Here is a 16438-nt window from a genome sequence, read left to right as displayed (position 1 = left end):
ATTTGACTTACTATTCTCTGAGTTCTTTTTGATGTACAAATTTAAATTTTTTTTCATAAATTTAAAAATACCAAAATCCCATTATGTTGTAGAGACTTACTCTTACATTCTTTTGAGAAGAACAGCTCTCCAGACTGTCGAATTAATTAAGTCTATAAACATTATTCCTTTTAGATTTTCCTGTAAGGAATAAGCCATTTTGCAAGTACTCTCATCTGTCTAAGTCTGTTGCATGTTATCTCCACTACTATCAAATATTTTGCAATTTTGCTTTTGAGATATTTTATATATTCTAAGTTTCTCAAATACAACCACTGAATTACAATTAATATTATTTCTACTGCTATTAACTTCTGAGAAGTATGCAAGTTTCCCTTATGGCTCTCATTCTCTTCCCTTTAAGGATATTAAGTGATCAGTTTAAACATTAATCAATTATGCAATTAAGACCAGAAATCTTATGTTCTCTGCCTGATCTGTGCTCTCAGAAATCTTTCTGGACCATATCTAGTCTTTGAGCCTCATGTTCAAACCCTATTTCTGGCCGAATTTTGCCACACTAGCTCTCTTGCCACTTCTTCCCACCTGGCAACTTCAGTCTACTGAGGGCCTTTGCACTGAATTTCACTGGAACTCAGTGATCTCTCTCCTCCATGATAAAAAAGGGGTCACTTCTCTACTTCACGTTACTTCTTTCAGAACACTGCCCTTTAAATTCCCAGCAAAGGCAGAGCACTGATTTGTCACAAACATGCCTGGGAAAGAACACTGGGTATAAGAAAAGGAGGAAGTCAAGTAACTCCAGAGTTACATGAACTGATTTTGACAATTATGGCATGACATAACAGAATTTAAACCACACCAAACAGATACATGTGAGTGTTTGATGTGTGTCATGGTGTGCATTCTAATTCGCAGTCTTGACTTGGTTAGTCAAAGTATGAAATTTATAGAAAGTACCTTTCTGCTGCTTGTTCTTATGAAAACAAAAAATGGTTTCCAATAATTCAGTATGGATTGATGTTTAAAGTCTTCCATTTTGTTATTAGTTGGGTAGTTGTAATATGGAAAGAAACTTGTATTCTATTCCTAGGTTTCAGGGTAAGTGAAAAGTGGTGGATAGGCCCAGCAGTAATTGGCCAAAATAAATTAGATTCTGTGGTATGTGTATCAGCTGTGGTGTGCATGCTGGGGTTTGTAGGGGATCCCAGTCCTGAGAATAAGTATGGGGGTGGAGAGTGGGAGTGGGAGAGAAGCCTTCTCCAAAGATATCAATCAAACAGTTCTCTTAGATGATCTTAGCTTGTGTGCCTCATTCGTGAGTGCTTATATGTAGCTTGGGATAGAAAAGGGGTATATATGAATTTTGGAGAGTGGGAAGTAGTGAATGAAATCATTGGCTGGAGTTTAAAGTACTGTGAATGAATGCCTCCTTTGTGTGGAGAGGCATTTCAGGATGGGAGAGGTGGGATTCATGTGGGAGAGGCACTTCAGGCACTTGCTGGGTGGGTTCTTACCTGGAAAGAGAAAGTTGAACTTGTGGAATTGCTGAGGGATATGTGCTCTCAGGTAGAAGATTTTGGGGGTCAGACTTCACAGAGCAGAGGAAAGGGAAGAGGAAGCTCAACTAAGAAAAGGGACTCCCTGTTTGGTGCTGAGCTCAGAGAAGCTAACAGACAACCTTAGTACTGAGGAGCAACGAGACTCTCTGTTTTCCTCAGAGTTCTTTTGTTTGATTTATTTTAGTACTTTTTCTTCTATTAGGCTTTAGGTTTGTTTGCTTTTGGGTTGTTTTGGTTGTTTTTCTTTTTTACATATTTGTTTTTTGAGATAGAGAAAATGTGTATATGTGAGAGTGAAATGATGTTAGGTGGATATGGAAGTGGGGAAGTTTTAGGAAGAGCTAGGGAGGGGAAATAATATGATCAAAATAGATTGTATGGAAATGTTTCTAATGCAAATAAGTAATTTTAAACAAAGAACCCATGTCTAGTAATACCAAAACCAATAGCAATATTGATGAATGCTACTACTTCAGAAGCTTCTTACACACACACACACACACACACACACTTCTAAAGAAGCATACACACACATGTACACACAAACTATAGAAGCTTCCTACACCATGTTTTATTACATTATTTATATAATTTTATATAAGTGTGTGTGTGTGTGTGTGTGTGTGTGTGTAAGAGAAAGAGAGAGAAAGTGGATTAAATTGGAATTGCCCCTATAACCTGGCCATAAGCCTGTAGGATGTTCAAATAAAAAGACCAGGGCCAGGAATTGTTGGCCAGTAAGTTTACACAAACATCCAAATTTCACAGGCATTTGACAATGTCCTCTCTTTCCCTCCTGGTCTTTATGGTAAGTCACAATTGTTGAAGACCTCACATATAGTAGTTGAACATGGAGAAATCAAGCTGATATGCACTTGGAAGGGTCATCCTCATTGGACAGCTTCCATATCACCTAAAAGGTGCTATGAGAACTACTTAAGTAGAAAAGTAATTACCAGTCTTACCACCTGTGAAGTCTGACAGCCACAGTAATAACTAGCCTGGTAAGACATTCCCCCTGTTACAGTAGTGGAATGGGTGTCATGGGAATGACCAGCCACTCTCTGATTGGGTTAAGGCTTCTTTCCTCACAAGATGAAACACATTCCTAACACCATTATCAGGGCAAAGAACAATTTGATTCTACAGGCTATGGACATTACTGCTATTATTTGCTAAATGGCATCGTTTTATAGTTGCTTATCATTATACTACTAGAGAAGTGAATCACTCAGTTCCCATCAGTGAATGTTCTTTCTTCTGTAGATGGTAATTAACAACAGAGTCCCCAACTGGTCAAGGTTCAGAGAACAACAGACTTCATCCCTAGAAGAGAAGAGATTTCTATATCACATTCCTTCTTCTCAAAAACCAAAGATGATTATAGAAAATGAGGTTAAAAAAAAAAGATTGTGAGAGCCACAGGCAGTGGATAGTATAGGAGACAGTGTCTTCTACACAGAATAGGGCAGTATGAACTCACTGTGATTGTGACTTTATGCACACAACCTGCATAAGTTTAAGGTAGAAAAAAAATCCTAACATGGAGAAAGGAGGTGAGCACAAAACCCACCCATAGCTGAGGAGATATTGACAGTTGGTAGGTAGTAAGAGAGAGACAGACAGTGGTTATTGGTAGATCTGTAAAACACCACTGAAAGGCTATGCATCCAAGAGTACACGGGCATTACAAATTGTACCTGATAGGTTTTGTTTTTAAGTAGTATTTACACAGTTGGGTGTGCAGGGAAGGGTGCTGGAGGTTTGAGGTATAGGAGGAGATGATGGATCTGATCTAAATACATTAAACATAGTCATCAAAGAAGCAGTGAAAATGGTGCCGATTTTGTTCTTAATGACAAGGCTCTGTTGGAAATGGTGACAAACTGAATCCTGTCCCTAGCCATCCTGAACAAATCGATTCCAGCTTCATCAACCTTTCAAAATTGTCTTCAAAACTTTGCTCATAATTTGATACATTTAATACATATTTATTTACTTATTTATTTGCCAACTAATGGGCTTCTAGAATACAGTATGTTGAAGTGGAGGAATTCCTTTATTTCTTCTTCTATTTGCTCGTGCACAGCAAGCTCTAGTTTTGTTTGTCTTGATCTGCAGCACAGTATTCTTTCTACTTCAAACCGAATCATTTCCATTTTTTAATTGAGTTTTTCTTTTTAACATGTCCCTTTGAGGATATTATAGAAGAAGGCTTACTGACTAGTGAAATTCCTTTTGTTCAAAGAAATGAAATGGAGCAGTGGTGAAAAGCCAGAGAAGGGAGAGATCTTAACAGAGCCTGTGTGTTCTGGCATTGCCTCTTCCACCTTCTCTCCCTGGTGATCCACCTTTGCCTCACCATGTCCTGCTCCATTAAAGTAGTGCTCCCTCCTCCTCTCAACTAAATGCTTGAGGATTAAGGACCACTTTGGCAACTCTCAATTGTCTGTCTTCTCTCCATCCCTCCACTTCCCCTTCTGTCTTATCCTATTTTCTTTCCTTTTACCCTTCTAGTAACTTCCTTTATTTCAGGGTCTTTCCTTACATTCATGAGTTAAAGCATACAGGCATCACAGTATGTGATTTAGAAAAGATATGTGAGTATGGGTAATAATTATAAAACTCATAACCATTTATTGAGAGATTAATATGCGCCACAAGTCTACATCCATGGCATCTTGAACACACCAAATTTTATTTTATCTGACACAAGTATTTACTACCTATTTACTACAATAAACATTTCATCACCATGAGCATTAGGGTGGTTACTCTAAATCATCAGTTTGATAGGATCTAGAATCTCCTGAGAGATGGTCCCCTGGGATTGTTTGTGGGGGATGATCTTAATTTCATTTATTGAAGTGGAAAGGCCTACCTACCATGGCTAGCACCATTTCCTGACGGGTTTGCTGAACTATCTCTATGAAGTAGAAAGGTAACTCAGCAGCAGGGTATGGTCACAGTTTTCTCCTAGCTGACTCTGATGCCTTCTGCCTTGAATTTCCAACAATGATGGACTACTGTACATTTCAAAGTGTGGACTGATATAAAAACCTTCTTACCTTATGTTTCCTTTGTCAGAGTATTTTATCACAACTTCAGGAAAGGAAAACTATGTTTACCATCTTGCAGTTGAGCCACAAACTTGGAGTTAGTAACTTTCTCTAAGTTAAATCCTGAATGAGCCAGATAGGATTCCATGTCCTGGATTACTGATCACATAATAACAAACACTGATACAGTGTCCACATTATTGCTATACTGTTTCTTTACGTAACATATCCTCTAGAAGTGGGGAATTAGACAAATGATAGGTTACTTGGGGGAAGCTTTTTCTGCCTTTCAATCTTCTAGACTTCAGTGTAAATCTCTGGTTTACAATGAATATTTACTGAGATGCCAAACCCATCGTTATTAAAACCTGTTCATTTGTATTATAAATTGTTCTATATTTAATTCTCCTGGTAAGATAAATCTCCCATATTTGTGGCCAGGAATGGAATCTTATTATAATTTAATAAATAGAAGAATGTCACAAAAACTAATAAATAGAAAAAAAATAGTTTCAGAGTATGGGATGGCTTTTAATTCATTCTTTTCACCCAAATTAATGTTTGTGTCATGATTCTGATTGCCCAGTAACATTAGCTCATCTGTCTGAGCACTACTGAATGTGATGTTTTCTGGTATTTAATTGGTATGCTTATTATTATTATTACTATTATTATATTAATCCATTTACGACAAGCATTGGGAAAAATATTTGCTAAGTATAGATCTGTGATGAACATATGGGTATGTGGATACCACCAGCTAGGAAAGGTGTTAGGGTTGCCCTAATTTGTCTGCCAGCCTGTGTCTGTTTTCTAAGATGAGGACAATGCACACTCCTCTGGGAAATGAACAAGTTTTTGTGTATGACTCCAGCTTGCTATACTCATTGCCCATCTTTCAAACTGTGTTGTGCAGCTTCCAAATGGGTAATGCCTATTTCTTTTTTTCTCTCTCTCTCTCTCTCTTTTCTTTTCTTCTCCAACCTAGTTCAAAGATTTCTGAGGCCTAGACATGGTCAAAATGATACAGAATACTGTGGAATCATGGACAATTATTCTGTCATAAAATACATTGTTCTTGAAAAAAAATAAGACTTTCAGCAAAGTATAGAGCAGCATGCTACTAGAAATTGTTTAACATTTCACCTCTGTATATCTAGGCAAATCCTTATAACAAAAGCCTGTATTCTCTGCTTTAGTTCCACCGAAGTCCAGAACACCTAGGTTTGAATATTTTGGACCTATTAAAAGTGAGTCAGATGATAGAGTCAGGCTCCTTAAGAATATCACTTGGCTAACAAATAATGCCTTTCTTTCTTACTTATCCTGAGAGTATATTATAAAGCTCATTATATATATATATATATATATATATCAGATTATCAGCACACTGATAATTTGTTGGAGTCAGGAATAAACCTTTAGCTTCCTTTAAGTGCCTTCCTTTAAACACATCCCTATTCACATGTCCCTCTCCCATCTCATGTTGTTAAGTGGGGTGAACCCCATATATATATATATATATATATATATATATATATATATATATATATATATGGGTTCTTCTTTTTAAAGATTTATTTTCTTTATATGAGTACACTGTAGCTGTTTCCAGACACATCATAAAAGGCCATCAGATCTCATTACAGCTGGTTGTGGGCCACCATGTGGTTGCTGGGAATTGAACTCAGGACCTCTGGAAGGGCAGTCAGTGCTCTTAACTGCTGGACCATCTCTCCAGCCCCTTAATAAAATCTTCACCCCACTTAACAACATGAGATGGGAGAGGGACATGTGAATAGGGATGTGTTTAAAGGAAGGCACTTAAAAGAAGCTAAAGGTTTATTCCTGACTCCAACAAATTATCAGTGTGCTTCTCCTCAAGACTCTGAATTGTGTCTTTCAGGATCTCATTACTTATTTCAGAGAGAATCAGAACTTTTTGATGTTGGAATCTGTCTTTTTTCTTTGCCTTGCAGATGATGGGGAAGGGGATAGTACAGGTATAAGGAAATGAGCACTGAACTTGCTCAGATTTTAAGAGCTGCAACTTAGGTTTAAAGCTAGGCTCGAAGTGTGCTATATCCACGTACATTTATAAAGTCTTGCTTGGCCAGTATGGAGCTCATTAGTACAATCTATACAATAGACTCTGTGCTTCCTGCACCATACAATGGTGAATGATGAATAGACATGAGTGTTATTTATGCCTTATCTACAAAAAGTTGATTATTTTAAAATTCTGGCCATGGCAACTATAGCAACTATTACTATTAATAATTACTATTACTAGCCATAGTTTCTAATACTACCATTAAGTAATCCCACTATGTGTGACTGTTTTCAAATGTTACTATAAAGAGAACATAAGGTACAGAGAGAGAGAAGATACTCCCACTCATTTCAGGAGCAAGTGAAAATGCGTGTTTTTTCCCACAGTACCAGAAAACTCGTTTTGTCAGTGTCCCAAAATAGCTTTGACAATTGGTCTGACTTGTTAATCTGGTGACAGTATCATTATAATTTAGTCTCAAAATGTTTTCTACCAATCTAAAAGCTGATGTTATTCCATGAAGTTTCCCTATAAATGCCTAGGAACACATGTAGTATCTGAGCGATAAAGGTCAGTGATTTCTAATAATTAAATTTCATTTTAACTATTCACTTCAATTTCTCCCCTCGGTAATTTGGACTCAAAGTCAGTGGAAGCTCTTGCCAGTGTGAATTCACACTGAAAAATTAATCAGTCATGTAGGACACATGCCAAGAGCAGATATATTGATCTCTAATACAGAGAGCAGCAGGGATGAGCGTCAATAATTAACTTAAAATGTGGTGACTAACAGAAAAGATGGAAAAAAGAATACCTAGCAAACTAGCTGTCTCAAATCTGCATCGAACCCAGTTCTCTGATTTGATTCAGGCTTTCCTGCTGTGTAGACTACTGGTGATTTCTTTGTTGAGGATTTAAAAGGCTAGTTGATTTTTCTCTTGCCTGTATGCCTGTAGGCCATTGTGTGGGGTACCCTATGATTCTATGAAGCAAAAGAGTGTTGGAAATAGTGGATTCAAATAATATTTTGTCTAGCCCTTAGAATACAATTTGTCAAGAATTATTGTCAAAAACTAAATGTGTTTAGTAGAATTCCTATTGTTCAATCCTTTGTAAAAATAAATTTCTTACTGGCTCATAATTGCTATTTTTATAATATGTATACTTTCCTTTTTAATAATTATAAAAACTTTACATATTTATATGATATAAATTCTCTCACATTTACATTTAGACTGACTTAAAACTACAACACTTGAATTTTAACAGTGATTTGACAGTTGTGCACTAGTCTGTTACATCAAAAAAATTAATTGATTGATAGGTCTCGAATGTTTTAAATGCACAACAAAGTCTAATGTCAGGGTCTCAGTGAGTACTTGTAGTATATACTTTGATGTAAATGTATTCTACTTTTCAAGTCCTCAAAGTGAATCATTCTTGAATCAACTTTTATGTGCCAACCTTCTGAGAAATAATAAGGAAAATTTTCCGAATAATTGTTTGTATTAATTTTGCATCCTGATCACAGCCCCCTCCCTCCTCTCCTCCCAGTCCCACCCTTACAAGTCCCTCACCCTATTGCTCCCTTCCCTTCTCCTCAGAGGGGGGACAACCCCTCCCCCCCTCCTTGGGTACCACCTCATGGTGTGACATCTAGTTCCAGTAAGGCTAAGCATTTTCTCTCCCACTGAATCTCAACCAAGCAGTCCACGTAGGAGGAAGGGAATCCAATGGCCAGGAACAGAGACTGAAACAGCCTGTGTTCCACTTGTTAGGGGACCCACATAAAGAACAATCTGAATGTTGGCTACAAATGTATAGGCCTCTGGGTCCAGCTCATGCATGCTCCCTGGTTTGCAGCCCAGGATTTGTGAGCCCCAGTGGTCACAGGATAGTTGACTCTGTAGGTCTTTTGTGTTGTCTTTGACCTTTCCAACTTGATCATTCCTATACCTGACTCTTCCATAAGACTCCCTGAGCACTGCCTGATGTTTGGCTGTGGATCTCCACATCTACATGCATCTGCTGTTGCCTCTCAGAGACAGTTATGTTAGGTTTCTGGCTGCAGAAGTATCATTAATAGCAGAATATCAATAATAGTGTTAGGGGTTGGTTCTCTCACACTGGGTGGGTCTCATTGGTTGGTTGTCCTCTCAGTCTCTGCTCCCTCTTTGGAGAGGGCTGAGAGTGAGAATGGAAATCAGTGGGGGGGGGGGTGAGGGGCTTCTCTTGGACTCCTGGAGTCTTGGAACAAGAGGTAGGGGTAAGATAAGGCAAGTCTATGGGGGTAACCTTAGATGAGATTGCTTCAAGAGGACATTTAGAGACTGAAGTGGCCACCTCCTATAGCCAGGCAGGACTTCAAGAGGGAAGAGAGGCACATCAACCCACCTACAAAACCTTCAATCCCAATGAGTGAAAACTATGCATATACACACAAACATGTGATCTCACAGGAGTGGGTATACATGCATGAACTCATGAGACATGTACAACTGGGCCTGACCCTTCAGAAGCCAAAGGTCGACACTCAGGGAATTCCCATACTACTCCCCACCATATTTTTGGAAACACATTCTCTGACTGAAACTGAAGCCCACCCTTTTTTCCTTTTTTCTGTACTAGCTCTCCAGCAAGATCTACCTGCCTCCACTCAGTGGGCTCACATTCACAGACCAGTCACACACAGCTATCATGTGAAGGCTGGGGACTGTAACTCATGTTGACTTGCTTTCAGAGGAAAGGATCTTTCCCACTGATTCATATTCCCAGTCCCAGTGAAGCTGCTTCCATCAGTAGTCCACTAGTGCTGATATGAGCTATTTGGCTATGGAGAGACCCCTATCATCAAGCAGAATGGTTATTGGTGAATAACAGATAATACATCTTTAAATATTCTTCAGTTTAAAACACTTGTTTTTGAGAATTCCATACATATATACTGGATTTATGTACTTTTCACCCCACACTCTATCCCTGATCTCTTCTTCCGATATTTCCTCACTGACTCAACTTTATAACCTGACCTATTCTTTAATATTTGTGTGTGTGTGTGTGTGTGTGTGTGTGTGTATGTGTGTGTGAATGAGTTTAGTCCTTACCACTGGAAATTGGATAATCTATTAGCACCTCATCCAGGAGAATACTGATTCTCTCTTCTTCAGTAGCCATTAATTGCCTGTAGCTTATTCAACTCCAGGATGAGAATTCATCAAACTGAAGGAAAGGGAAGGCTATTTTAAATTACCTAGGTCTCATTTTCTATGTGTGACATTAGAATGTCAAACACAAATTAAATTTCATTTTCCTACCCTGCTTCATATGTCATTATCACAGTTCTAAAGTTAAGTGGAGTTGGGGCCTTTTTACTCATTTTCACTTGTTATCTGAATCCCACTCAAAGACAATAGTGTGGAGGCGAACATTTCAAGAACAGCTGTTCTGGTTTGAAAAGCAAAGCAGTCTTCCCCTGTCTTCAAAGGGGTGTGATGGGTTTCTCTGAAGATTAGAGACAGCCATCTGACATTCAGACACAGTTATTCCCATTTGGAAATATTTCCAAAAGCAAGATAGAAATAGAACCCCGGATCATCGCTAGTTTTCATCGCAGCACTGAGAGCCACAGACCAACTCCCCAGCTCTCTTCTCCCACCTGTTCTGAGAACCTCTGCCTGGCTGATGCTTGTCATGCTGTCCTGTTAGTTTAACAGCCACAGGCAGAGTTCTGCTTTGTTCACTTTCTATTCTGAGAAGACCAAGTAATTCTTCTAGTAAAATATAATTGGCTTCATGATTTCATGAATAATGTTTTATTTTGTCTTTCTACATATACTTTTATTTTACTTCAACAATAAATATTTGTTCATTTGTTTGTGTTGATGCTAATTTACTCTTCCTGTTATTTCTTACGACTCTTACATGTATATACCCATTAGTGTTTATCACATTGTCTCTCCCAGAACTTTCTTGGAGAATAGTTCCTATTGTTCAACTTGGTTAACCACAGGGCTCAGGCACCATATAGTATCTCTTGCTGGTTTCTGGCTGTCAACAAAGCAGAGAATCCTTGTTGACTAGCATCATCAGAAGCTTGTTGGCTTTGCTTTCTGGCTTGCCTGCTCTTTAGTCTATGGCTCAAAGAAAGATGGGATACTGGGGTTTGAGTTATTTAGCCCCAGTACTCAGCTCTTCAAAAACAAAAATTTATATTGTAAATGTTTGACTTCTTTGTAAGATCTCCACCTAAGCCTAGTTGAACAAGATGCTAAGAAACAGAAGACAGTCACCCTAACTACATTTATTGAATGCTCATTCTATCATGCTGACCTGTAGGTACTTGCTTTGGAGCATCAGCTCTCAGCATCCAAGGACTCATATCCATTGACTGAACGCACCACGTATCAAAAAGATTCCAAAAGAAATGTCTCTATATTGACCATGTACAGCCAGATTGTTTTTATTTTTTCAGTACAACCTCATCAGACTTGGAATGGTTCCTTCCATGGGAGTTTTTAACTACCATGGTTTTTTGAAAGACATACATATTCAGTAAAATCTAGACCTCACATTTCGAATTTTGCCCTTTTTCTTTACTATCAATGTGCTGAAACATTAGACAGCCCTCACTTTCACAATACTGGGCAGTGGAAGCCAACCACAACTCTTATCCAGCCACTCAATTATGAGGGCAACAGTAAAGACTGTAGTGTACGATGTTACTAACTAGTGCTATTTGGAAGGCTAACTGCAATAAATGCATTTTCAGAATATGGCATCTTTAGTTTGCAATGGATTCATCAAGACACAGTCTCATCTCAAGTCAAGGACTACCTGTACGATACAGTAACTATTTACACAGTATCTGCATGGTATTGCGTATTTTAATTAATTCAAAGATCATTTAAAGTGCATAGGAGGGCCTGTGTGGGTTACAACTCTACCATATTGTTTGCAGATTTGGTATCCATGAGGATCCTGGAAGCAATTAGCCACAGACACAGGAATAACTGTGGTTTCTTACATAGTCATAGACAAAGCTTGTGCTACTATGTAGTACAATTGTCTTCATTTTCCAAATAAGAAAATAGGCACACACTGGAGAAAACTTTCCATGGTTCACAGAGTAAGTGTGGAAGCAGCATCTGGGGTTAAATCGCACACATGGAATCTTACTGCTTCTTCTTCCTTTTTTTTTTGTTTGTTTGTTTGGGTTTTATCTGTCTAATATCCATGTTTTTACCACCCCTCTACTCTAGAATTTTTAAATAAAACATGAAACTTCTTTGAAAGTTTGCAAAGATATGAGGTCTTAAACACTAGCTTTTCCTGATCCTACTGAATACATGAATGGATTTTAGACGTCACTGTTTTATAGTACAACCAATTTAAATTTATTCCTGACCAGTTTACAAATAAATGAGACTCAGACTCTGGTTATTTTATTTGGCCTTGACAATTGCTGGGGCTCACTCCTAATCTACTCTTCTAACTGCTGGCCTGGCCATCTCGGCATTGGTGTACCCCAGACACTCACTGTTTTTCCTAACCATGTGCACATGGTTCCTCTCCCCTCATGGTAGCTTCCTCCTCTCTCCAATTCTTCCTCTCCTCTCTCTCTTCCCCAACTAGGTCACTCAAAGCCACCTACCTCTAATTCCTCCAGTAACTGGCTGTAGCCAATTATTTTATAATCAATAGTTTTAAATCATGGAATCAGGTTTGCACAGCAAAAGCCTGAAACCATGAGAATTCACGTCTGTGCTCAGACAGAATCATCATACAGAGCAACAGAGCAAACCTCATCACATTTGGATTTTACTCACAAGGTTGAGTAACTGCAGAGAGCAGCAACCCCATGGCCAGTGTAGGCTATCACTCATCTGTCCAAGGTTCAAGTCTTTCTTAATATTTGAAAACTTAAATTTAATTTCATTTATTTTTATTAGTAGTATGTATGTTGTATAGGCATGTATGTAAAAGAGAGAAAGAAGTAGAGTGGAGAAAGGAGGATGATACATGGCATAGTGCATGGAGAGTTCAGAGGACACTCTTAGGGAGTTGATTTCTCTTTTTGCATATACATATGTTCTGAACATTGAATTCAGTTTGTCAAGGTTGGGTGGCAAAGGTGTCCCTCTCCACTGAGCTACTTCTCTGGTTCTAAAACACAGATATTTCAGAGTGGTGGGATACTTCATGAATGGCCTTAGCTGCTGCATGGGCAAAATGTAATATGTAAGTTAATTTGTATAAACTTCTCAGGTCACTGTGTAGCCTACAATAAGGAATGCTGATGTGTTTGCTAGCTTCTCAACCACTGAGCTTTACCCTCAGCCCTACTCTTTTGGGTGTTTTGTTTTGTTTTGTTTTGTTTTGTTTTGTTTTGTTTTGTTTTGTTTTGTTTCGGGAGAAAACTAATTTCATGATTTCCCCAGGGTATGACTTTGTTTTCTTTTTAATGGGATGTGTGTGCTAGCTATTTTTAATATAGTTAACACACTGAAAACACCAAAATCTCATATGTTATGAGGCAACTTAAATTGTCTACTGACCATAAAAGGCATCTAGATACTCCAATCGTCATATCCTAAAGAATCCATATACTATGGGTGAGTAACCATAGTATTTTTGAAGTAGGAATAAACGCTAGGCTCAGAAATTCACCAAAGTTTATGTTAGAACACAAACTCACTCTTAATCATGAATTCCTCTGACTCTAAAGCAAGCGTGTCTACTTCAGTCAAAGATGCAATGGAAAAAATGTTTTATTTTGTATTTACAACTTTAAAAAGTAGCCTAGTAAAGCATTGATCTATAATTAACAGTATTTTTTTTTCTTTTCTGAACTTGTTTTATCCTTCATTGTTGTCTTTCTTTATGTTACATGATATGGAAACACAACTTCATATCCTTATGTATAAGGGATCAAAATGATTTTAGAGTGAGATTCCATCTACGTGGCATCATTGAAGGATATCTAGACAGGTGGGATTTAGTTATCAGCTTGGAATTGCAAAGGCTCCTTCCATGATCTTGTCTTCCATTTCCTCAGAACAACTGGTACAAGCAAAGATTCCTGAACTCAAATTTCAGTTTAGATTGCTCTAGAGAGAAGCAGGGAAATTTGTTCCTGTCCAAGTTCAGCAATGATAAGTGTCTTTGCACAGCAAATACAGTAGAGCTTTGAGGTCATTTGATGTAAAACCTAGTCCTTCAAATATTCCATGACTTCATGCAAGTGGAAACCAGGAAGGCTTTTCATCACATGCTGACCATAGGTCAGATAATTGAATTAGTAAAAGAGAGAATGAAAGATATAAACATGTTCATAAATTGCCTGTCAGACACACTGCTGAAATAAAATACAGACCAAAGCAAGTATGAGCACTTTAGTCATTGTCATAGTCTGACACAGCATATTACTTGAAGAAAGACAAAGAAGGGCTTCAGATACACAGGGCTGGAATCTCACAAGGGAACTAACACAGGTGCAGGTTTTACCTAAAATATATTCATACTGCCATGACATCACAGGGCAGGAAAAAGCTTATGTTAGCTGAGATGATATTAATGAAAATAATTAAAGTACTGTGTGGTTGATCATCAGCACAAATAAGGAAATCAACAACTTGCTTCCTAGAAGATTATTTGGGATATAAAAATACAATAGAGATAGGGAGAATAAATTAAAGATGTCCTGCTAAATTAGCTGTTGGTAGCAGAACGTTCAGACTGCTTGCAGTTGAAAGAGAATCAATGAACACTTATGTCAAACAGATTAGAATTCCTAGGTAAGTTTATGCATGACTTTGATCAAGGAGGAATGTAAGGCTTCTCTGCTGCAAATCTACATATTTGCTACTTGAAGGGGAAAATGTTTCATCTTGCTGGTCCTGGTACTCACAGGACTGCTGTTTTCTTCTTTCCACAGTCAGGCCTGTTTCTTTTATTAGAAACTCTTTATACAGAATGTCTGAAGGAGGAAGCAGGTGGTTCCATGGAATTTCTTTATTTTGTTTCAGGTAAACATATTTGGAACCAGAGCAGGGGTAAGAAAAATACAGGAGCTATGTGTTTAGAAATTCTATTTTAAGTGGTATCTTTTAGGAAAGATGAAAAGAATTTTAATTGAATTAGTAAACTTGAATTTTACTACATTTTAGGAATAACTCAAAAGAATTTCATCATTCTTAGATTATAATAAATAGTTGGATGAATTTAAATGCCAGTTCCCTTTTGGCCATTTGAGTGCTGCAATGAGAGATTTGTAACAGTTCTATCAGAAATGAAAGATGCTCAACCAATGGTTTTAAGTTTAATCAGACTTTTTCTATCAGACTGAGTTCAACTTTAAGTTGAAAGAGACATTTCCCCATGTCTTTGGCTGTAATAACCTCACTGGTTCTGATTCTACAGATTTGAAAATTCCAATGAAGCCACACTGCACTGAATCTTGTATATTAGAGCACTAGTCAGATTAGAAGAGTTGTCCTCTTATGAATGAAAAGAAATACTTTCATCTATTTCTAAGGCACAATGCCATCTTTGGTATCTAGGCACATAGAAGCAAGAGTAGCAATTGAGTCCATCCCCATACACAGTCCTACTGTGGCAAGTGCTGAAATCCTACTCTTTGTGATCTGTCTCACAGAAACTTTCAGCTTGCAGCTGACAGAAACAAATGCAGAGACCCAAAGTGAAACATTAAACCAAGTTCAGGAAGTCTTGTAGACAGTTGAGGAAAGGGTAAAGGGACCTGGAAGGGATAGAGACTCCATAAGAAGACCATCAGAGTCAACTAGCCTGAACCCTTAAGGGCTCCCAGAGAATGAATCACAACCAAAGAACATACAAGGGTTGAGCCTAGGCCCCCTACACATATGTAGCAGATGTTAAGCTTGGTCTTCATGGGGTTCCCCTGACAACTGAAGCAAGGGCTTACCATAATTCTGTTGCCCACCCATGGATCCCGTTCCCCTAACTGGTCTTCATGGTCTGACCTCAGTGGGTGAAGATGTGCCTAGCTCTGCAATGGAGACAACAGAATAGCTTGGTACCCAGGGAGGACTTCCCCCTACTCAGAGACTGGAGTAGGGTCCATATGAGGGGTAGACTGAGAGGACAGGAGGACAGCAATTGGAATGTAAAATAAATAAGTAAATAAATAAATGGAAATTTATTTACAAAGTAGAGGTTAAAAATGAAGAAAAATACAGACAGTAACTGAGAAAGGAGGTACAATGACTGAGATCAACATAACACTGAAGCACTAGATTCATAGAATATATTAATTAAAATGACACCTTGACATAGTTTACATAAGGATTCTATTATTTAGTTCTTACAATCTACCTTCATTGGCCAATACAACATATAATTGCTACTGAAATCATGAGTTAGTAAATACTTATCCTGAATGATAAAACATGAACATCTGAATAATCATAATTAGTAGAGCTACACCAGAAAGTAGGGCTCAGAAGTTAAGACCCTTTGCTTTGTAATCATGAGAAACAGGATTCAGATCTTAGCACCCATTAAACAAGCTGGACGTCTACAAATGTCTGTAATATCAACTCTAAGGGCTCTGATATATGGTGAATATATATATACACGCACATACACACATACGGGCCAGACTGTGCAAAGTCAGTAAAATTATTTTAAGTCAATAAAACAGTGTTATAAGTAACAATCTTTTGGGGAGAGTCTTAAGGACAGAATATTGGCATTAAAGATTTTTTTGAAGGTTAAAGGTTTTT

The 16438-nt window shown here is 37.9% G+C and overlaps 1 protein-coding gene and 1 long non-coding RNA gene across 11 annotated transcripts in view; one reads left to right on the top strand and one right to left on the bottom strand.

The window, feature by feature from the left end:
• The window catches only part of Cntn3 (contactin 3), a 401311-nt gene that overhangs the window by 255074 nt on the left and 129799 nt on the right, over nt 1-16438 (top strand). The gene's annotated exons all lie outside the window — the stretch shown is intronic.
• The window catches only part of 4930587E11Rik (RIKEN cDNA 4930587E11 gene), a 70578-nt gene that overhangs the window by 27137 nt on the left and 27003 nt on the right, over nt 1-16438 (bottom strand). The window contains exon 5 of one of the 2 annotated variants that reach the window (NR_131018.1): nt 2737-2888. The exons of the other annotated variant lie outside the window; for it this stretch is intronic. This is a non-coding gene — a long non-coding RNA (RIKEN cDNA 4930587E11 gene). Of the gene's footprint in view, nt 1-2736; nt 2889-16438 lie in introns of those variants that run through there. 2 annotated transcript variants of the gene reach the window in all.

This window comes from Mus musculus, chromosome 6, assembly GCF_000001635.26.
Source record: "Mus musculus strain C57BL/6J chromosome 6, GRCm38.p6 C57BL/6J".
Taxonomy (NCBI): domain Eukaryota; kingdom Metazoa; phylum Chordata; class Mammalia; order Rodentia; family Muridae; genus Mus; species Mus musculus.
Note: the sequence above shows the minus strand (reverse complement) of the source record. Positions and strands in the feature narration are given on the sequence as shown.